Below are 23,228 nucleotides of genomic sequence, written 5' to 3' on the forward strand. Positions count from 1 at the left end.
TAAAAGTATATTTATTTGTAGATGATGTGATAGTATTTATAAGTGACCCTAAAAATTCTACCAGAGAACTTCTACAGCTGATAAACACTTTCAGAAAAGTAGCAAGAAAAAAAGACAAACAGAGAAAGAAATTAGGGAAACAACACATTTCACAATAGCCTCAAATAATATAAACTATCTTAGGGTGACTCTAACCAAGTAAATGAAAGACTTGTACAATAACAATTTCAAGCCACTGAGAAAGAAATTGAAGATATCACAAGATGGAAAGATTTGCCATGCTCATGTACAAGTAGGATTAATATAGTAAAAATGGTCATTCTACCAAAAGCTATCTGTAGTTCATATGCAACTCCCATCAAAATTCCAACACAAATCTCCACAGAACCTGGGAAGGTAATTTTCAGGTTCATATGGGAGCACACACACACACACACACACACACACACACACACGCACACACACACACACACAGAATAGCTAAAACATTCCTGGAAAACTAAAGAAAAGATGGAGGCATCACCATCCTTGATCTCAAATTGTACTCCAAGCCTTAGTAGCAGTAGTAGCAGTAGTAATAAAGCATGATTTTGCCACAAAAACAGACACATAGATCAATGGAATCAAATTGAATACCCAGATATAAGTCCATAACCTATGTATATCTTATTTTTGATTAAGAAGCCAGAACTACAGATTAGAAAATATTGTATTAAAATGGAAAACAGAAGAATATAAATAAATACATACTTACCATCCTGCACAGGACTCAAATGGGTCAAAGACCTCAACATAAGGCCAAATACATTGAATCTGATAGAAGGAAAAGTCTTGAACAAGTTGGCACAAAAAAGACATGTTGAACAGAACACCAATACTATAGGTACTAAGAACAACAGTTAATAAATGAAACCTCATGAAACTGAAGAACTTCTGTAAGGCAAAGAACATTGTCATTTGGCCAAAGCAGCAGACTACAAAATGGCAAAAGATTTTACTAACTGTACTTCTGATAGAGGGCTAATATCTAAAATATATAAAGAATCCAGAAAACTAAACATTGAGAAAAAAACCCAATTGAGATAGAGATATGAACAGATATTTCTCAAGAGAAAACACAAATAGCTGAGTAAAACTTTTTAAAATTGTTCAAAGTCCTTAGTCATGAAGAAAATGCAAATTACAACGACTTTGAGATCTCATCTTACACCAACCAAAATGGCCCATATCAATAAAAGAAGTGACGGCTCATGCTGGTAAGGATGTAGAGGAAGGGAAACACTCACTCACCCACTGTTGGAGTGCAAACTTGTACAGCCATTATGGAAACCAGTGTGGTGGTTCCTCAGAAAGATGAATCGATTTACCTCAAGATTTAGTATATCCCTCTTGAGCACACACCAAAAAGACACTTCATCTTACTATAGGAAAACTTGTTCTACCATGTTCAGTTTTGCTCTAGTCATAACAGACAGAAATTGTAATCAACCTAGATGTCAATGAGCAGATGAACAAGTAAAGATGTGGTACATTTATACGGTGGAGTATTAAAAAAATCAAATCATGAAATTTGCAGGTAAATGGGAAGAATGAAAAAACAAAATCATCCTGAATGAGGTTAATCAGACCTAGAAAGACAAAGATGGCTTGTATTCTCTAGAGAGACTTTTGAGCAATGGAAGCAACGCCTGTCAGTAAAATGCTATCTGCCTGTTAGCTTAGGCAGGAAATAGGGAGGTGATTTCTGGAATAGAGTCAGGTACAGGAAAGATTCACCCTGAACTCCAGGGAAGACAGTCACATGAATCTGAAGGCGAGGTAAGCATCCCTGTGGCACTCAGAATAAATGGGATAATTGAGTTGTGAGCTATCAGAAATAAGTCAAAGCTATTATTGGCCTAGGCATTTATTCATATGTAAGAAGTCTTAGAGTCATCATTCTGGGAACTGGGGTGCCCATGGAAAAGCCCATGGTTACAGTATTCTCTTTGTGTGGATGTTAACTGGTAAGTCATTGAGAATCAAGTTACAGTCCATAAAACACCAGAGGTAGAAAGTAAGAGACTAGGAGGAAGGGAGAGAACTCCACAGGAAGGAGAAATAGAATAGCTATGGATGAGAGATGAGCATATCAGAATGAAAGAACCAAACAGGGAGGGAAGAGGGGAGGAAGGGAAAAAATGCAGGGAGAAAGATAAAAATTAGGGTTATCTGGGGAGCCATATGGAAACCTAATACAGTAAAAGCTTCATTAAATGTATACATATACGAAAGGAATCTAAATAAAATTGCCCCATTAAGAAGTAGAAAGACCCCAAATTGGCTATTAAATAAAGCTGCCAGTACCAGAAGCAGGTTACAGCTAATTGAGCTTTTGTACAAGGGGCTCCCATGGGAATGCCCCCAAACAACCCAGGTGGCTCTCCTGGGTTGGCCCAGTAAGACAGTAAAGCCCTAGAGCTGAGGAGCATCAGACAACTTACTGAACATGAAGTCAAGCTAGTGCCTACATAGAGCTTTCATCCCTATTGACTAGTATTCAGGGCACTAGAAGGTACTCAACAAACTACCAAAGGGGAAAGATAAACACCAACAAGCCCTTTGTTATAAAAGAATGACCTGACTATAAGACAGGCTGGTATCACAGTGGCACAGAGCTTGTGGAAGTAACCACCCAATACCTGATTTGAGTTAAAGTCCGCTCCACAAGATGGAACCCATAGCCAATGCTGCTTTGGTGACAGAGAACCTGAGCCTATAGAGAAAAAACAAATACTACTGTTCTGCTAAAGGATCACAGCATAAAACGACTAATAAAAACATTCTGTAATACTCATGTCTTGATCAACCATCATCAAAGAAGCTTCCTCCTGCAGCAGATGGGAAAAAAATAGAGATCCACAGTCAGTCAGCATGCAGAATGAGAGACCATGGAACGTTCAGTCCTAAAAGAGATGTCTTCCATCAAATCCCTCCCCTCAGGGATCATGGGTCTGTGCAAGAAGAGGCAGAAAGAGTGTAAGAGTCAATGAGACGGAGGGCAGCAAAAGAAATCAAGGTCTTCTAAGCACATCAGGGCTGGACCACATAAAAACTCAGAGATTGGCAGCATGTACACGGCCTGCAGGGGTCTGCATCAAATGGGGTCCTGAACTAAAAGGAGAAATGGACACAAGCCCCCATCTCTAATCTAGATGCTACCTTCAATTGAAAGCCACTTGCAAATGAAAGTATTTTTTTCTTCAAGGAAGTCTCACCGGGTAAACAAATTACTCTTAAGGGTAGGCCCTATGCCCTGCAGTAGATTGCCAAAGAACAAAATTAGATCAAGTGTCTTTGGAGGGTCTTTGTCTCCTAATGTGAAATTGAGGTGGGTTTTGCTTGTTTGGTTTATGTTTTGGGTTTTTACAGGACTCTGGAGATATCACATGTGTCTGTCTCTACATCTGTTGGCATTTTTGGTGCTTTTTCTTTGGTTCTTTTTCTTATGAGGGGGGGAAGAGGAGGAGGAGGAGAAAGAAGAAGAAAAGGAAGAAGAGGAGGAGAAGACAGAGCAGGAGGAGGAGGAAGAGGAGGAGGAGGAGGAAGAGGAAGAGGAAGAGGCTAGACCACATGGATCTGCATATTTCCAGAAGGTCTTTGAGGCAGGATGCTTCCTTAAACTGTTGTTTGTTCATGTGTGTTTGTTTGGAGTGTTATGCACACTGCATATGGCTCTTCCTGTATGTAAATACTGTTAGCAAGTCTCCAGGAAGCAGCAGAGCTCACACAGCCTGCCTTGTCCACCTTGGGTAATGATGAGAGCTGCTGTTGACCTGCAGGCTGCTCAGCTTGGCTCTGGAAAGCAAAGTGGAAGTAGGAGTGAGCTCAGCACGTGGTTCCAAGAAACAAAGCCCAACACCAAGCATCTACAGCTGAGGCAGGAGGATGGCCTCTTTTTGAAGCCCAGGGTAGGATAAAGACTGTGTTCTATGTCTGCCTAGGCTGAACAAGAAAGAAGATACTGTCCCACGTAAGCAAGCAAGCATGGAACAGCCCAACAAGCAGTTAGCCTTAAGAGAATAACTACAGTTTGAAATAAGCAGAGTTTGAAATTGAACCAGCATTATGAAGTATTCTGATGTTTTGGGGGAAGAAACAAATTTAGCTATATTTTTCCAAAAATCTGGGTCAAGGAACAAGCATTTGGTGAATACTTTTTTTTTTAAAAAGGATTATTTCATACAAAGTTACTCCATAAAAAGGTGTCTATAGAATCCTGTATAAGATTATCTGTAGTAGACTAGATTATTTTGTTATGTACCTCCCACCCCAATCCCCTGTCATGCTTGCAATGCAGTGCTTACTTTTTAGATTAGTACAGGGTCCTTCCTTCCTTCTTTCCTTCTTTCCTTCCTTCCTTCCTTCCTTCTGTCCATCCTTCCTTCCTTCTTTCCTTCCTCCCTTCCTCCCTCCCTCCCTCCCTCCCTCCCTCCGTTCTCTCTTCCTTTCTTTCTTTCTTTCTTTCTTTCTTTCTTTCTTTCTTTCTTTCTTTCTTTCTCTTTCTTTCTTTCTCTCTCTCTTTCTTTCTCTCTCTCTCTCTTTCTCTCTCTCTCTTTCTTTCTTTCTTTCTTTCTTTCTGTTATTTTGATAAGATATTCTGACACAAGAAACTTAAGGGAGAAGCGGTTGGTTTGGGCTCACAGTTCCAGGTCATGGTCTATTTCTGCGAAGTCAGTGTCAGTAGGCAACCGGCCTTGCTGCATCCATGGTCATGAGCAGAAACTGCTGCTTCTTTTCATTCAGTCCAGTGCCCAGTGCTTAAAATGGTGCTTCCCACATTCAGGGTGTGTCTTCCTAACTCAATTAACTCACAGGACAACCTAATCCCCCACTGAGGCTTCCTTCCCAGACAGTTACAGACTTTGCCACACTGACAACCAACAATAACCAGCTGTTACCCACTAAGTTTGTCACGTGATGTCTGACCAGCAGAATAGACTGTGAGCACTAATAAAGTTACTTATTCTGACCCAGAGCCCCAAGTCTGGTGAGTCGCTGCTGCCCTCTACCTAATGAACCAGCTTTGGGTAGCTGATGTTCCTTCACAGCTTTATGGCATGGAGAATAGATCTGGCCTCAGCACTGCCAAGCTCAGCAGAGAGCAGCCAAACCGCAGTCAACCTGCAGCCTGGTTATTGTGACATAAATGCTTGTGAATCTAAAGCCATCGAGGTTTGGAAGCTGTTGTGAGGCATTTTCAAAACCCAAAGCCCAGTTTGCCTTCAGTAACATCCTGACCCACATATGGAGTTTCATCAGAAAGACCAAAAATCACACAAAATGTAACTGTGTTTATATAGATCTCCAGCCATCCCTGAGAAACTAGTATTCACAAAGAGAAGTAGCCAAATGACAAAACACTCAAGGACCATTCTTTTCTTCCAGTTGTCCCACACCCAATTTACATGGCTATTGAATATTCACTGAGAGGACATCAGTTAACACCTTGTGTAGTCTTGAGACATTTGTCCAAAGACTTATATATTCTTCGGTGTTCTGACTTGAATAGAATCACCATAAAACCACAGCCTTAACTCACAATCTTCAGTCCATCATACAGGGGCTTTTTTATTTGGAAAGTAGGACACCAAAACCACAACTAGTTAAGATTTGGTCACTCTTCAGTGTGTGGAGCCCTGACCAATACAATGGCTTCTTTATAAATGACCATGCATTAAAACACAGGAAGAAAATGCTAGGTAAAGACAGGGCCTGAGCTTAGAGTGATACTACTACAAGCTAAGGAAGGGCAAGTGACCAGAAGTAGAAGCAGCAAAGAGGAATTTCTCTACAAGTGTCAGAGGGGATGCGTCCTTGCTGATGGGCAGATTGGAGGAAATGTGCTTTCAGAACTGTAAGTAAATACATTTTTATGTTTTGTAAATATGGTATTTTATGTATACTAAGTACTTTGCCTACATGTATGCATGTGTACCATGTTCTCTGTGTTCTCAAAGGCCAGAAGAGGCTGTCAGAGCTCCTAGATCTTGAGTTACAGGTTTGAGCTTCCATCTGGGTATTGGGATTTGACTTGGGTTCTCTGCAAGAGCAACAAGTGCTCTTAACCCCTGAGCCTTCTCTCCAGCCTCTATGTTTGTTGTTTTAAGCCACCCTATTTATAGTACATTGTCATTACACACCTAACATGAAAATATGCTGATTTTAAATTACTTCTCTATATTATCACTATTTCAAAGGCATGCTGTCGCAAAACTTTACTTCCTCATCAGGATTACTATGCTGTTGTCTCTCGTCATTAAAAGGAATTATAAGAATGCCATTTAGGGAACTGGCAAATACTATACTGAGTAACAATAGACATTCATCCAGTTAACACCAGTAATCGGGAGGTAAGAGCATGAAAACTCACATGCTTATCAAGAAACTATTTGAGATAAGAGTTTAATGTAGTCATAGAATATGTGACTCTGTATTATGCCCTACACATCATACTTTAACAATTTTCAATGAACAAAATCACACTGCCCGTTTCCTAGTGTATCCTTGCATGACATGGCATTTTCTACTTCCTTCTTCTATATACTTTTTAACCAGACTGTGAATCCCAAAATGGCATAGACTGTTTCCATGCTGTGCAGTAAAAGACAGGTTTACACACACTGGGGTAGTATGCCCACACTGGTTCACATATTTGAACGCTTGGTTCAACTTGATCAAACTGTTTGGGAAGGATTAGGGGTGGGGCCCCAGTGGAGGAGGTGTGTCACTGGGGTGGGCTTTGAGGTTTCAAAATAAATGTAATTCCTACTTAGTTCTCTCCGCCTCATGCCTGTGGATCAGGTTGCAAGCTCTCAGCTACTGCTCTAGCACCATGCCTGCTGCCGTGCAACCCACCATGATGATAATAAGCACCAATAAACTCTTTTATAAATTGTTTTGGTCGTGGCATCTCTTCACAGCAATGGAAAAGTAAGACACACAGGAACATGCACCACAACTCCTAGCTGGGACTGGACACGGAATTTAAAAAATTTTTAAATTACCTAGTGTTGTGTGTGTGTGTGTTGGGGGGGGGGTATGTATAAGTGAGACAGGCACCTGAAGCCAGTATACAGTGTTGGATCACTTGGAACTGTAGTTAGAAGTGTTCATGAGAAGCCTGACTTGGCTGCTAGGAACCCTACATAGGTTCTCTGTAAGAACAGCAAGCACTCTTAACCACTGAGTCATCTCTCCAGCCTCAAATAGATTCTAACTTATTGTTAAACAACAGAAACCAACCGTAGGTAATAGAATAGTAGTGCCTGTCACTATTCAGATCTGTACTTAAGCATATTCCACATCAGCAGAAGTATCTGAGTTTAAAATCCTATTTTTCAGCACATGGCAGTGACAACAAAACCCATGTCTTGTTCATTATATACCCCTTATGTGATATATAAAACAAAAATCAAAGATGATATAGCCATTCTAAATTTCTCTTCTTACAGCTGGTAAGGTGTGTGAGTCCTATTTTAGAACCGCTGGTTGAGACTATAAGAGCAGTTATATAAAACATTTTCTGGGGTTTTCATCCTTTCCAGAAAATGTGAGATCTACTAACTTCTAATAAATGTATAAACTTTACATACATCCTCTGACAAGTGTGTGAAACTATCTATATCAAACAAGAAATGTTTTATGGATAACAGCTAGGATTTGTTAGTAATTACTGGACCCCTATTGTAAGTACACTGCCAACTATACCATCCTCTGCAACTGAACAGTTCAGATTTTAGATCTGGGGAAGGAAAGTCTAGATAAGATTTTCAAGCCAATAACCTAAGACTAAGAGAACCAAAAGACATAATATTCTAATCTTGAAAATAAGAAGCATGTACAAAGTGGATGAACAAACCCACAATTCATCAATCACTCCTGAGAACATCAGCCTCAGAGCAGAGTAGCAACCTATGTTCCTGTGCTCTGTGTGTATCTATCTGAGTAACACTGTGCTAAAACAAACTTGAAGGCTATAAGGTAATGTAGGGTGCAATCCCTGTGAGCTTCTGTAAGAAAAATTAGGCGAAAATGCATTCCAGCATTCAGAATGGGTACCCTTATAATGGGTAGCCTAGCACAAAAATCTTTTCACTTGTTTTATTTTTCCAGAGAGGTTAGGCATTGAGCTCATGGGTAGAACATTTGAAGCTTTGTGCTCCATCTCCAGAACAGCAACATAGACAGAGACAGACAGACACATGCATATGGGTGCACGAGAGTGTACACACACACACATACACACACACACAAAAAGTACAACCTTGGGACTGGTCTATACACAAAAAAGCAAGTTAGGTACAAGAAAATCCCAGCAGATTGTGTGTGGGTGAAGATCCCGAGGAAGTGAAATTACAGTAGCTTTGAAAAGCTAATATAAAATCAAATTAGGGTCTCTTCTCTTGACATCTACTATCCCTACCCATTCCTCCCAAAGAAACTGGGCTCACCATTGAACACACAATCTGATACTTAATTCAATTATTATGATGATCTCCACAGGGTCAAATATTATTTAAAACCATTATTTTGATGACTAAGTATATATGCACTGTCATTTTTTTTAAAAAATGGTTAAGATTTTTCTCAAATTTTTATAATATGACAACAGCTAACAGTATTGCTTACTTTGCACCAGGCAGCCTTCCCAGTACTTTATATAAATGATCTAATGTTCTAAGTGATGTAGAAGGCAAGATACTATTATTATCTTCATTTGACAGATAATTGAGACACTAACCTGCCTTAGTTCACAAGGCAGTAACAAACAGTAGGATGATGGTTACATCACTTGCTGTTGCATCCACTCTGACCTCATCTAGCTTGCCACTGGCCTCATTATCAACATCATGTGCACTCAAAAGAGAATCAATGGGCCTGGGGAATCACTGGGCCTAAGACTAAACTGTCTTCCGCCTAATGGATAGCAACACACCCTCTAGCCTTCTGTGTGATGTGAAATAATGTTTCCTTTGTCAGCACCATCTTTCTGACATTTATAATCTGATTACAATAAACTCAATACTTTGATGCAATAAAGTCAATGTTTGCTCACATCTTAGCTATTTTAAATTCCTATTTATGAATATTTCATTTTTCTTCTCAATTATGTATATATTAAAATTAGGGTATATAAAATTGAAATTTGCAGTGTAACTCAAAACATCAAAGTATGTTGCTAGCTATGTTTCAGTAGGACTTAATAGATGGGTATTTCTTGGGCAAAATCTTCACAGCTCAGCTGGAAATCCCTAAGAACACAGAATTGAGCAGGCTCTCCCAACAGATGAGTAATAGTCTAAATTGTGGTTTTCACTATGAAGTAGAGGCTACATCCATTCAGGCTCAAGAGTATTTGTCTCTGGCACTTGGAGCACTCTTGGTACCATCTGTCAACTTGTGTGCAAAAAAACAAATCTGTTAATCTGATATTTGCAACAGGAGGTCAGAATTACAGAGGTTAACAAGGAGACCTGGAGTGAGCACAAACTGCAGAATTCTCCTGCATTCTTCCTGGGCCACCCGGCACAAGAATTTGCTTGTGATAATAATTTACCAGCCAGAAATTTCACACAAACAGGGCTAAACACTGTCAAAGACTGTTAATAAGTCATGAAAGCCATCACCCCATTCAGGGCATTTTGTAATAAACTGAGCGCCTGACATGCCCTCTAGGTTAGAATTTAAAATGTCTCACTAACAAGTTATTTTTTATGATGGGCTTTTTTCTTGATAGTCCATGTCATCTATGGAGGGCAATTGAACAAGTTCGACTTTCAAAGGTTCCCTTTCTTCTTTTTAGAGCCCTAAATATCATGGCACTCTTTTTGGAACTTTAGCTCCTTTTATTTTTTACTTTTTTTTCTGTTTTTCAGTTTTTAAAATCTATTTGAAACATTAAACTTGATAGAAGTAGAAAAAAATCTCTTGTGAAGTCCCCTATGAAAGGAAATTGTGACAGGACCCTGATTATACAGAAACTGTTAAATCTACAAGGGAGAATACTCAGTGTAACTGTGGCTTCATAGAATGAACTGGGTAGTGTTCTTTCTGTTTCTATTTTGTAGAATAGTTTGAAGAGTGTTGGTATTAGGTCTTCTTTAAAGGTCTGATAGAATTCTGCACTAAAACCATCAGGTCCTGGGCTTTGTTTGGTTGGGAGACTTTTAATGACTTCTTCTATTAATGACTTCTTCTATTACTTTAGGGGTTGTGGGACTGTTTAGATGGTTTCCCTGACCCTGTTTAACTTTGGTATTTGGTATCTGTCTAGAAAATTGTCCATTTCATCCAGATTTTCCAGTTTTGTTGAGTATAGCCCTTTGTAGTAGGATCTGATGATGCTTTGGATTTCCTCTGTGTTCCGTTGTTATGTCTCCCTTTTCATTTCTCATTTATTAATTAGGATACTGTCTCGGTGTGCTCTGGTTAGTCTGGCTAAGGGTTTATCTATCTTGTTGATTTTCTCAAAGAACCAGCTCCTGGTTTTTTTGTTTGTTTGTTTGTTTGTTTGGGATTTTTTGTTTTTTTGTTTTTTTCCGAGACAGGGTTTCTCTGTATAGCCCTGGCTTTCCTGGAACTCACTTTGTAGACCAGGCTGGCCTCGAACTCAGAAATCTGCCTGCCTCTGCCTCTCGAGTGCTAGGATTAAAGGTGTGTGCCACCAGGCCCAGCTTCCTGGTATTGTTGATTCTTTGTATAGTTCTTTTTTGTTTCTACTTGGTTGATTTCAGCCCTGAGTTCCATTATTTCCTGCCTTCTACTACTCTTGGGTGTATTTGCTTCTTTTTGTTCTAGAGGTATCAGGTGTGCTGTTAAGCTGCTAGTGTAGGCTCTCTCCAGTTTCTTTTTGGAGGCACTCAGAGCTGAGTTTTCCTCTTAGCACTGATTTCATTGTGTCCCATAAGTTTGGGTATGATGTGTCTTCATTTTCATTAAATTCTAAAAAGTCTTTAATTTCTTTATTTCTTCCTTGACTAAGTTATTGAGTAGGGCATTGTTTACCTTCCATGTTTATGTGTGCTTTCTGTTGTTTTTGTTGCTATTGAAGACTAGCCCTGTTCCTTGGTGATCTGATAGTATGCATGAGATTATTTCAATCTTCTTATATCTGTTGAGAACTGTTTTGTGACCGATTATATGGTTAATTTTGGAGAAGGTATCATGAGGTACTGAGAAGAAGCTATATTCTTTTGTTTTAGGATGGAATGTTCTATTGATATCTGTTAAATCCATTTGGTCCATAACTTCTGTTAGTTTCAATGTGTCTTTGTTTAGTTTGTGTTTCCATGATCTGTCCATTGATAAGAGTGGGTTGTTGTACTCTTCCACTTTTATTGTGTGAGGTCCAATGTGTGCTCTGAACTTTAGTAAAGTTTCTTTTATGAATGTGGGTGCCCTTGCTTCTGGAACACAGATGTTCAGACTTGAGAATTCCTCTTGGTAGATTTTTCCTTTGATGAGTATGAAGTGCCCTTCCTTTTTTTTTTTTTTTTTTTTTTTTAAAATTAGGTATTTTCTTCATTTACATTTCAAATGCTATCCCAAAAGTCCCCCATACCCTCCCCCACTCCCCTAACCTCGCACTCCCACTTCTTGGCCCTGGCGTTCCCCTGTACTGAGGCATATAAAGTTTGCAAGACCAAGGGGGCTCTCTTCCCAATGATGGCCGACTAGGCCATCTTCTGCTACAAATGCAGCTAGAGACACCAGCTCCGGGGGTACTGGTTAGTTCATATTGTTGTTCCACCTATAGGGTTGCAGACCCCTTTAGCTCCTTGGGTTTTGTTTTGTTTTGTTTTGTTTTTGATAACGTCTGGTTGAAAACTGATTTTATTCAATATTAGAATGGCTACTCCAGCTCATTTCTTGGAACCATTTGCTTGGAAAATTGTTTTCCAGTCCTTTACTCTGAAGTAGTGTCTGTCTTTGACATTGAGGTGTTTCCTGTATGCAGCAAAATGCTGGGTCCTGTTTATGTATCCAATCTGTTAGTTGATGTCTTTTTATTGGGAAATTGAGTCCATTGGTGTTAAGAGATATTAATAGTGATCGCTGCTTCCTCTTATTTTTTATCTTATTTTTATGTTTGTGTGGCTATCTTCTAAGTTTGTTGAAGGAAGATTATTTTCTTGCTTTTTCTAGGGTGTAGTTTCCCTCCTTGTATTGTCATTTTCCATCTATTATCCTTTGTAGAGCTGGGTTTGTGGAAAGATAATGTGCAAGTTTGTTTTTGTCACGGAATATCTTGGTTTCTCCATCTATGATAATCAAGAGTTTTGCTGGGTATAGTAGCCTGGGCTGGCATTTGTGTTGTTAGGGTCTGTATGACAGCTGCCCAGGATCTTCTGTCATATTCTCTGGTGAGAAGTCTGGTGTAATTCTAATAGGTCTGCCTTTATATGTTTCTTGACCTTTTTCCCTTACTGCTTTTAATATTCTTTCTTGGTTTAGTGCATTTGGTGTTTTGATTATTTTTTCATGGGAGGAATTTCTTTTCTGGTACAATCTATTTGGAGTTCTCTAGGCTTCTTGTATGTTTATGGGCATCTCTTTTTTTAGGTTAGAGAAGTTTTCTTCTATAATTTTGTTGAAGATATTTACTGGCCCTTTAAGTTGGGAATCTTCACTCTCTTCAATACCTATTACTCTTAGGTTTGGTCTTCTCATTGTGTCTTGGGTTTCCTGGATGTTTTGGGTTAAAGATTTTTGCATTTTGCATTTTCTTTGACTATTGTATCAATGTTTTCTATGGTATCTTCTGCACCTGAGATTCTTTCTTCTATCTCTTGTATTCTGTTGGTGATGCTTGCATTTATGACTCCTGATCTCTTTCCTAGGTTTTCTATCCCCAGGGTTGTCTCCTACTGATTTCTTTATTGTTTCTATTTCTTTTTTTTAGATCCTGGAAGATTTTGTTCAATTCCTTCAATTGTGTTTTGGTTGTGTTTTCCTGTAATTGTTTAAGGGATTTTTGTGTTTCCTCTTTAAGGGCTTCTAGCTGTTTACTTGTGTTCTCCTGTATTTCTTTAAGGGAGTTATTTATATACTTCTTAAAGTCCTCTATCATCACCATGAGATGTGATTTTATTTTAAAGATTTATTTATTATTATATCTAAGTACACTGTAGCTGTCTTCAGATGCACCAGAAGAGGGTATCAGATCTCATTACGGATGGTTGTGAACCACCATGTGGTTGCTCGGATTTGAACTCAGGACCTTCGGAAGAGCTGTCGGTGCTCTTGACCACTGAGCCATCTCTCCAGCCTGAGATGTGATTTTAAATGAGTCTTGCTTTTCTGGTGTGTTAGGGTACCCAGGGCTTGCTGTGGTGGGAGAACTGGGTTATAATAATGCCAAGTAGCCTCGGTTTCTGTTGCTTATGTTCTTGCCTGTGTCTGTCACCATCTGTTTATCTCTGGTATTAGCTGGTCTTGCTATCTCTGACTGTGGCTTGTCTCTCCTGCAAGCCTGTGTGTCAGTACTCCTGGGAGACCAGGTCTCTCTGGGAGGAATTTGGATATGGAGAGTTGTGGCACAGGATTAGCTCTGGGATGTTTAGACAGAAACCTGAAGGATCCTATCCCTGGCTGTTCCTTCATTCCTGTGTCCTGATGGCTCTGGGTAGATCCCTCTTGGGCCAGGAATTTAAGCAGAAGTGGTAGTCGTACCTGTGCTAACTGGCGTGTCAGCACTCCTGGGAGACCAGCTCTCTTCCAGCAGTGTTTGGGTATGAAGCACTGTGGCACCACACTGGCTTCTCTTACAGAGGACCCAGATACAATTCACAGCACCCACGTAATAGCTCAGGACCATCTGTAGCTCCTATTCCAGGTGATTCAACACCCTCTTCTCCCTTCCTTGGGCATCAGGCACACAAGTGGTGCATTCAGGCAAAACTCCATACACATAAAATGATAAAATAACTTAAAAAGTAAAATTTCTGGGGTTGGAGAGATGGCCCAGTGGTTAAGAGCACTGGCTGTTCTTCCAGAGAACCCAGGTACAATTACTAGCATTCACAACTGTCTGTAACACAAGTTCCAGGGGGATTTGGCACCCTCATACCGATATATTTGCATGCAAAATATCAAAGCAACATTAAAATCATTAGCTCCTTTTAATATGAATCCTAGAGAAAAGCCTAGCTTTGGAGGCAAGAAAGACACTTTCCCGAAGAGGGATCATGATGAATACAATAGTTATTTTTAATGAGTATCAACACAATATTTGATGAGGAGTTATTAAATTCAGTCATGACTACTAAACATTACTAAACGTGATAAGGACATGTATTAGGTGGTGGTTGGGTAGGATGGAAAGACAGAGATGGTTAATATTCCAACTTTGTTTTGTGTTGCCTACCAGACCTGATAATTAAAATCACTGTTCACTCTGAATAGGAAGACAATTTTACTACTTAGGAGAAATGCCTGGTTGTCAGGACAAGCCCTGTGCAAGTCATTACAGCTCCATGTGTTTACAGATTCTGAACAAAGAAAGGCCTCTGGAATTGAAGCCTGAACTGTGTGGCCTGTTAAGAAAAATGGAGAGTGGTGGTTGTGGTTTAGTTTGGTTTGGTTTGGTTTGGTTTGGCACAGTCTCACTAGGTAGCTCTGGTTGTTCTGGAACTCACTATGTAAACAAGGCTAGTCTCCAACTCACAGGAATCCATCCACCTGCCTCTCTGCCTCTGCCTCCCAAGGGCTGGGGAAGAGAAGTGCACCAGCACATATCCAGCCAAGAGACTGATGTATTTCTAAGGAGAGGGAACCGCAAGAAGAATATGTGGACATAAACTGATAGCTAGTTTTCTATCACTAAAATAACATTCTTAACATGGGGCCAATAAGCAAATAGATATGGTGAGTGCACTACATATAACACTGAATTTCCATGAGATATTTTTAAAGGGTCCAGTCAGCAGAGGAAGGGGGCTTGTGTAAGAATAGCTGTGGGTCAAATAGCATTAAGGAGTATGGGAGAGAAGATAAAGTCCTCATTACTGAACCCAAGAAAGCAAACTACAATGCATGCATCGCAGGGACCAGGTAGAAAATCTGAAGATGGAGCATTAGTAGGAGGGCTAACTGAGGTACAGACAGAAGCAGAATGTATACTCTAGATCCTAAACACCTGAAGTACCAGATCAACAGTGAACAGGCTGAGTTGAAGAAACAGGAGAGAGTAGGCTTCCTGTTCACACTTGCATATGCAAAAACAAACAAAACAAGACAAAACAAAAAAAAAAACTCCCTGGAGGGTTTTAGCTGCAATCTCTGGCTACCCATGCCCATGGATAGGAAAGAAAGAAAGACTGCAGATGAGAAGGTAATTAAATGAGATGCCTCTATTCAAAACCTTCCTCTAACCTTCTGCTATCATGTCAAGTTGCACTTGAATGAAGATTGTTTTTAAGCCAGAGTCCAGGTTTCCAGTAATGATGGAGACATGGGTGGGAGTGGGGGGGTCGTGGGGGGGCAATGTTTCTGCTAGCCTGGGAGACAAACACATCAAGCCTAGTATCACACAATGATAAATAACTACTCACCTGGCACAATTCAACCATTTTAAGTTACCTGTAGTAACTACACAGTGAAGTAAGTCTGGCCAATTCACTTGGAAAATATAATTATTTAAGTATTGTGGTAAATGAAAGAGACTCTGAGAAGAAATGAGTGTTGTAATTTAAGAGGACAAGGCTAAGTCACAGGGTCTGTTGACACAGAGGTCAGACTGGTCAGTACAAAAAATTTTTGAGCTAATTGGATTCACCCTTTGGCTAAAAATGACTTTTGAAAACTATATAGAATCCAGATACTCCAGATACAAGTGAACTAGGTGAAACGGTTTCACCAACTCCAGATACCTGCAGATGTTCAACAGTTTAAAAATAAGTAGAATTTAACTTTACCTAATTGGAATTTAGTTTTATAAAACTGCAGAATACTGTTTCCCATTTGTCTACTGTCCTAGTTAGGGTTTCTATTGTTGCAATGAAACACCATGACCAAAAAAGAGGTTGGTGAGGAAAGGGTTTATTTGGCTTACACTTCCACATTGGTGTTCATTATTGAAGGAAGTCAGGACAGGAACTTGAGGTTAGAATCCTGGCGGCAGGAGCTGATGCAGAGGCCATGGAGGGGAGCTGCTTACTGGTTTGCTCACCATAGCTTGTGTAGCCTGCTTTGTTATAGAACCCAGGATCACCAGCCTAGGGATGACACCATGCACAATGGATTGAACCCTCCCCCATTGATCACTAATTGAGAAAATGTCCTACAGCTGCATCTCATGAAGGGACTTCCTCAACTGAGGCTCGTTCCTCTCTGATGACTCTAGCTGTGTCAAGCTGACACACAAAAACAGTTAGTACAACTGACCCTATGTCTACTTGACACACAAACACATCACTATTAAGTCCAACCTTTCCTTTCTTATTCATCCCCAAGATCTCACATTAAAAACATAACTTTAAAAATCTTTACAAATTCAAACACATTAAATTTTCAGTCCCTTTAAAATATCTAATCACTTTTAAAACCCAAAGTCTTTAAAATTCAAAATCTCAGGAGGGAAAAATCAGTGCACACTCACAATCAAATAAAGCAAAAATAAACTCCAATGTCTGGGATCCACTCAATCTTCTGGCCGCCTCTAAAGGGCTTGGATCACTTCTCAGGCTCTGCCCTCTGCAATACACATAACTTGTCTTCTAGGCTCTGGCTTGTCTCCACTGTTGCCTACTGTTCTTGTTGGTCATCCCATTGTACCAGCATCTACAGAACACTGGTGTCTCCTGCTGAAACTGGGCTTCACTTTCACCAACAGCCTCTCATAGGCTCTCTTCCTGGTGCCAAGCCTCAACTTCTCTGCATGACCCCTTCAGCCCTGGGCCTTCAACAGCCACTGAGGCTGCACCTTCACCAATGGTCTCTCCTGACCTCTCATTGTGCCAAGCCTCAGCTGCTCTCCATGACCCCTTTACGTCTCCAAAACCCATACCACCTGGGTAACTCTTTCACAAATCCAGCTGCCAGGAGATATAACCTTGGCTGCCTCTAGAAAACAGTTTCTCTCTGCTCTCACCAAACATTTCCCAGAAGATTTCATCTCTGAGATGCTGGTCACTTCTTATCACTTATCAATTTCTTAGCTCAATCTAAATAGCATCAATTGTCCCAGTAATGTAAAAGTTTCATTTTAGTAGTTCTGGTATCTTGTTTATCACAGCTGATGCTTCAACTCCAGCTAACCTGAACCACAGAATCTTAAATCAAAATAGCAAATGGCCCTAATGGAGTCTCTAATATCCCCTCTGAAATTTCACAAAGCAGGCCTCCATCATTTGCACTGTTTTCAACATTCTTAGCTTCCAAGCTCCTATAGAACAGCCCAGTGAGGTCTCAACACTCAATGGCTTTTCTAGGCCAAAGTTCAAGTCTTTCCACAATCCTCTCCCAAATAAGGTCAGGTCTGTCATAGCAATATGCCAGTACCCTGGTACCAACCTTAGTGTTCCTATTGCAATGAAACACCATCATCAAAAGGCAAATTGAGGAAGAAAGGGTTTATTTGGCTTGCACTTCCATACTGCTGCTCATTATTGAAGGAAGTTAAGACAGGGACTCAAACAGGACTGGAACCTGCAGGCAAGAGTTGATGCAAAGGCCATGGAGAGGTGCTACTTACTGGCTTGCTGAGCCTGCTTTCTTACAGAACCCAGGACCACCAGCTCAGGATAGTACCACCCACAATGGGCTGGGCCCTTCCTCATTAATCACTAATTGAGAAAAATGCCTTACAGCTGGATCTCATGGAGGCATTTCCTCAAATGATGCTCCTTCCTCTCTGATAACTCTAGCTTGTGTCAAGTTGACACACAAAACCATCCAGTACCTCTACATTCACAAGCTCCAATATATCAAAATTTTAATTCTTGTACAAAACTCACTTAATGTAGCCAATTTGAAAGTGTTCACCAGAAACACCACATGTTTGGGGGGTCAACTGCAATTCTTTCATTTATCCAGTTTTCATGTTTTGTATTTTTTTTCTTCTTGTCCCACTAAGAATGAGTCATCTAAAATAATGTCATTCAATAAAATATGAGAAATGTAATTAGATAAGAATCAGAATCAAGAGAAACATGGTGAAACAGAAGCTAATAGGAAAATAGAGGGAAAGTTAGAAGACTAATAATATTAATCATATGTTTTTCAAATAGTTATTAGAATTTAGGTGCAAATCTGCCTCAAACTTGTTACCAAGACAGAAAGAGGAACATCTGGTTCTCTCTTTGCATAATGGAAATAACTTTAGAACTCTGGTCCCAAGATATACGCCCTCTCCTGCCCTTTATATACACTGCATGCACTTGGTGCACAGATTCATCTGCAGGCAAGACACCCACACACATATAAAAACATCATTTTAAAAGAAGTAAAAGGCATATCAGAACTACAGGCTCTCTTAGAAAATAGCAGGTTTTCCAGAACAAACAACACAAATGAATTACTCAATACCCTTGATTATAAGAAAGATTCTAAAATTGCCCCTATCTTTATTGGGCATGGCAACCTGCTTTATTTTCATATATTATAACAAATTGGTTTAATCACACCTTCTCTTCCCACAATATCCTCTGGTCTTCCTACCTTTTATCTAAAAGTTTTTCTTCACCTACCTGAAACAATCCAACTAGATTAGAGAAGAAATAGTACTCTATATGATTTACCACTGTGTGAAAATAGGATTGTGGGTAATATTCTGGATAGTAAGGAAGATGATGCATGAAAACTAGGGTGGGAGAAGGAAAGAAAATGAGTTCCCTGTTAGATACATGTGCTAAGGAGAGAATGAAAAGAAGTTAATGATGGGGGCTGGAGAGATGCTGAGTGCTCTTCCAGAGGTCCTGAGTTCAATTCCCAGCAACCACATGGTAGCTCACAACCATCTGAAATAGGATCTGATGCCCTCTTCTGTGTCTGAAGAACAACAGTGTACTCACATAGATAAAAAATAAACAAATCTTTTTTTATTCTTTTTAAAGAAGTTAATGATGACTCACTATATTATGTGACAGGAAAACAAGGTCAAAACCCAAACCTTCACAGTGTAAATGGAAGGCAAACAGAAACGGATGGAGTAGTTTTGCATCGAGTTTGGTCTTTTCTGTGGATTTTTTGTTTTTGTTTTGTTTGTCTTTTTCTCCTAAACATTTTCAAGTAGAAAAGACACTGGATCATCTAAAAACCTCAATTTATAGAGAAAAATAGCTAAAATGCCATTTCTAAGGTTGAAGATGTTGCTCAAATAGGATTAGCCCAATACATCAGAAGCCTCGAGTCTAATCTTGGATTGGTTCCTAGCATCATAAATAAATAAATAAATAAATAAATAAATAAATAAATAAATCTGTATCTATATGATATATATGAGGTTACTTTGGAACCACAGACGCTTTTAAATGTTTTGTTTTCCTCTTTAGCTTTAACAAAACATATATATTAAAAATAAACCACAGCTCAACTTTAAAACAAGTTACCAGTTACTTATTAACCAGATCACTGCTCCTTCTGAAATAACTTAAGAGATTTCTTTAAACATAAATTCTGCCTTCTAAATTGTTTTTTATAGTAAAATTGAAATGGTATTGATTGCTATAACACTGGAAAGTGGACACGAAGGGAACCTAAACAGAGCCTTGATGTTGACGCCAGAAATGTCAATGAAAAATAACCAAGTTCGCTTGTTTATAGAAAGAAGCGATTATTTAAAATACATTTAATTGCACTAGCAACAACAACAGCAATCTTGTACTATAATTTTAAATGGTTGGGTTATATACAATGTATATCTTGAAATACAATTTCATTCATTCAACAAATAACCAACAAACATATAAGGTATTCAACATTGGGGAATTACTGAATGGGAAGAGAAGGGGGGGGGAAGAGGAACTGTTAATGATGGTGATTCTGTCCTCTTAGTATTTATATTGATTCAGTTCGCAAAAATCTTTAATCTGAAATAGTGCTTATAAAATTGGAGCTTACAATAGCAATTCTTTCAAAATTCTAAACCTTATTGCTTAACATAAAATCCAAATCGGCAGCCTGAGAGGAAACAATTTTACTAAAAGCCCTAATGTATGACTTTTATTTCAAGAACAGGGAAAAAAGACTCAACCAGATTCTCAGAAAGGAAAGGGTCAGCTCAGAGTTGAAGGCGAGGCCAGAGACAAGGCTGCCTCTGCTGGCGCATCTTTCAGTCTCAACTCCCGACACCTGTATCAAACTTGCAGCTCTCAAACCCATTGGCTCCGGTCAGCTTTATCCTAAGAGAACACTCCAGCCTCATTCATCACCTAGGTAATCTGATTTCTAGAAAGACTTTCCTTAAACTGACACCCAAAATGTTAAAGTGTTTGCACCACTGACTTTACCACTCAGCTAGCTGTAAATTACACAAAAATTCATAACCACCCCTAAATACCTCTAAAACAACAACCGTGGTCGTCTACATTTTAGCAAAAAGAACAGGAAGAACGCATTTGCTGATCCTGTTTTTTTTTTAATGCAATGATACAATCTACTTGAGCTCCAGAAAAAGGCAACGGTCTCCTTTCAAAGAAGCCCCGCGCCAACCTATCCTTCCAAGCTCTCCCAGCCCCCACCCGAGGGTCCCCTGATTGTTAGCGAGGAGGGTCCAGTGGCCCTGAGCCCCGGCTCGGCCTCGAACGTTCCAAGCAGAGCGTTTCGGGTCCCCCGGGGGCTGCGCCCAGCGCCATTAGTACACCTCGGAAGCCCAGGAGGGAGGCTCCGGTTCTTCCTGGCCGCAGCATCAGCAGCCGGTAGCCTTCAAGGCCTGGCCCCGCCTCGGCGACCTACCTACTGGGCGGGGGCGCGGGCTCCGCGGGTCTGGGCGAAGTGGTTCGGGAGCACGCATTTCTGGGAGCCGTGGCCTCTGCCGCTGGGCACTGGGAAGCGCATCCTCCGGGGTGGGAGGAGGGGGAGGACCGGGGAGGGGATCGCCCGCCGAGGAGGAGCTAAGGGAGGCGACAGGCGCTGCGGGGTGCGCTCCTGAGGGGTTCCGGAGTGGCGATCTGGCCCGAGCAGCCGCCGCCGGGGTGCTCGAGGCCTCGCCCAGGTACCTGCAGCAGCACCCACGGTCAGGGCGCCGGGCGCGAGCTAGGCGGAAGGCGGGGAGCTGCGGTGGCGCGACGCCAGCCCGGCGCCCGCCTCTAGCTCCGCCCGACCCGGGGCGCGCGCTGCACTCGTCTGCTGCGGCTGGGACCCGGGAGCTCAGCCGACCGCCTTAGCGATTCGGGCTGCAGCTGTGACATCTTGCCTGCCCAGTGCGACCTCGGAGCCGCAGGCTGGACAGCCTCGAGGTGGCTCGGGCCCCCGAACCCTGGGCCCAGCGGCTCCGCCCCGGAGAGCTGCGCGCGCGGCCTCCGCAGGCCCCGGCCATTTGTGACGCTGTGATGGTCAGGCTGTCAGTGAACCGAGAACGGTTTGCCTACCTGGCCCCTAATCTTATCCCTTTTAGCTGGCTCCTGTCTGGATCTTGGAGGGAAGTTAGCGCTTATGGGCACATGTGGAGTTAGAGCCCTTGCTGAGCCTTAAAGTCCCTTTACTTCACCTTCCAGCTCTAGGACTAGGGGCAACCATAAATTCATCCTCTGTCTTTTCCAGCATTGCCTTTGGCAAAGAGGCCCACTGTCTTCTTCTGTCCCCGGTACAACATCCTATAAGCTGCCAAATTGTAAAGCTTATAGCCAAGGCAATGCACTGTAGCAACTGGGCAGTCCAGCTGGCTCTTGGCTGGGGCTGGAGAGCAGCTGAGTGGGAAGGTTTTTTTGTTTGTTTGTTTGTTTTGTTTTTTGTTTTTGTTTTGTTTTGTTTTGTTTTTTATGAGCCCAGGGCCCTGTTCCTGTGAGCTTCCAACCTGTATTGGACGCTGTTCCCTTTACAGTCCAGTGGCTAAAACTGCAAGATGACTCGGAGGATCTGATCGTGATGATCACTCTTAAATACAGGAAGAAAAAAGTGTGTGTGTGTGTATGTGACAGGAGTGTCCTAAGCCATCAACACACACAGTACATAGAGGCTTCCCCAGGTTGCTGCTGCTTCTTGGTACTGCCAGTCTCTCTGGAGGGTGGAGCAAAGCACTGAACAGCCATGACTCTGAGATTTCAGCAGCAGATGATGTTACATGGTCATGCAAATATGGAATCACTTCCTGGTTTTGCACTGACCATCTGTAAATTCTGACATCAGGTTTACATGTTTATGCTTTGAGTAGGAGGCACTTCTTTTCTGTGTTCTTTAGACACCTTTTGGTATCAACCTTGAGTGCAGGCTCTGCTGCAGTTACTGTTCCCACCCTTCAACTCTGTCAGCACCCTTTTGTGCCTATGAACCCAAGGTTCTGCCGAGAAATAAAATAGGCCTTGATTTCTTTTCTCTTAGGCAAAAATATATCTGAGTATGTGTTCAAAGTGGTGACTTGCTGATAGTGTGTTCCCGAAGTTTTCCAAAGCAATGCCAAACAATGTCACTGTCCTCATTAGCTCCCCTGGAAGTACATGATGGATCACATGCTAAGCCTAGTTTGTCACTAAAGTGAAAGTCTGAATAGAATGGGGAGTTGTACTCAAATGGTTGGGATTGGGGTGCTTCTAATTTAAAGATTCTTTGGTCGTTCTTTTTTGTGACTGAGTATTGACGGATTCATCTGAGTCCTGTCTTCACACAGAAATCAGAATTAGCATCATCTACATCCCTCTTATCCAGAATATACCCATCAGTCAAATGTGTTCATTCATACTTAATGAAATACAATTGTTACGACTTTCAGTCTGTTAGTCATACATTAAGTTCTAAAAAGACAAATAAAGCTTGTGATTGCCTTTTGGACAACACAGGACACAACATTCCCTTATTACAGGGAATTCTTCTGGAATGCTTGCCAGATTTCAATGGGTAGGAAAGATACAAAAAGAATTGGAGGTAATTTGGGTGCAGCTAGATCAAATACTATTAGAATATATACACAAGAGCATGATAATCCTTAAGAATTCACAGATTGCCTTTGGACTACAGCTTCAGCATGTGCTGGCTTTGAATACATTTCTAACACCCTGATGCTTTTATCTTCAAAAGTGGATGATCGAAGCACC

At 40.9% G+C, this 23,228-nt stretch overlaps 1 protein-coding gene across 3 annotated transcripts in view; it reads right to left on the reverse strand.

Annotated features, from left to right (window-relative positions):
• Nucleotides 1–21,644, reverse strand: part of Ncoa7 (nuclear receptor coactivator 7) — a 149,251-nt gene extending 127,607 nt beyond the window's left edge. The window contains exon 1 of one of the 3 annotated variants that reach the window (XM_029482549.2): nt 20,935–21,644. The gene's annotated coding sequence lies outside the window, so the exon portion shown is untranslated. The remainder of the gene's footprint in view (nt 1–20,934) is intronic. The other 2 variants (XM_021174073.3, XM_021174075.3) reach the window with 2 other exon arrangements.
• Between the last annotated feature and the right edge of the window lie 1,584 nt (nt 21,645–23,228).

The sequence above is a fragment of the Mus caroli genome, unplaced genomic scaffold, assembly GCF_978045245.1.
Source record: "Mus caroli unplaced genomic scaffold, Mus_caroli_1 scaffold_9, whole genome shotgun sequence".
Classification (NCBI taxonomy): Eukaryota; Metazoa; Chordata; class Mammalia; order Rodentia; family Muridae; genus Mus; species Mus caroli.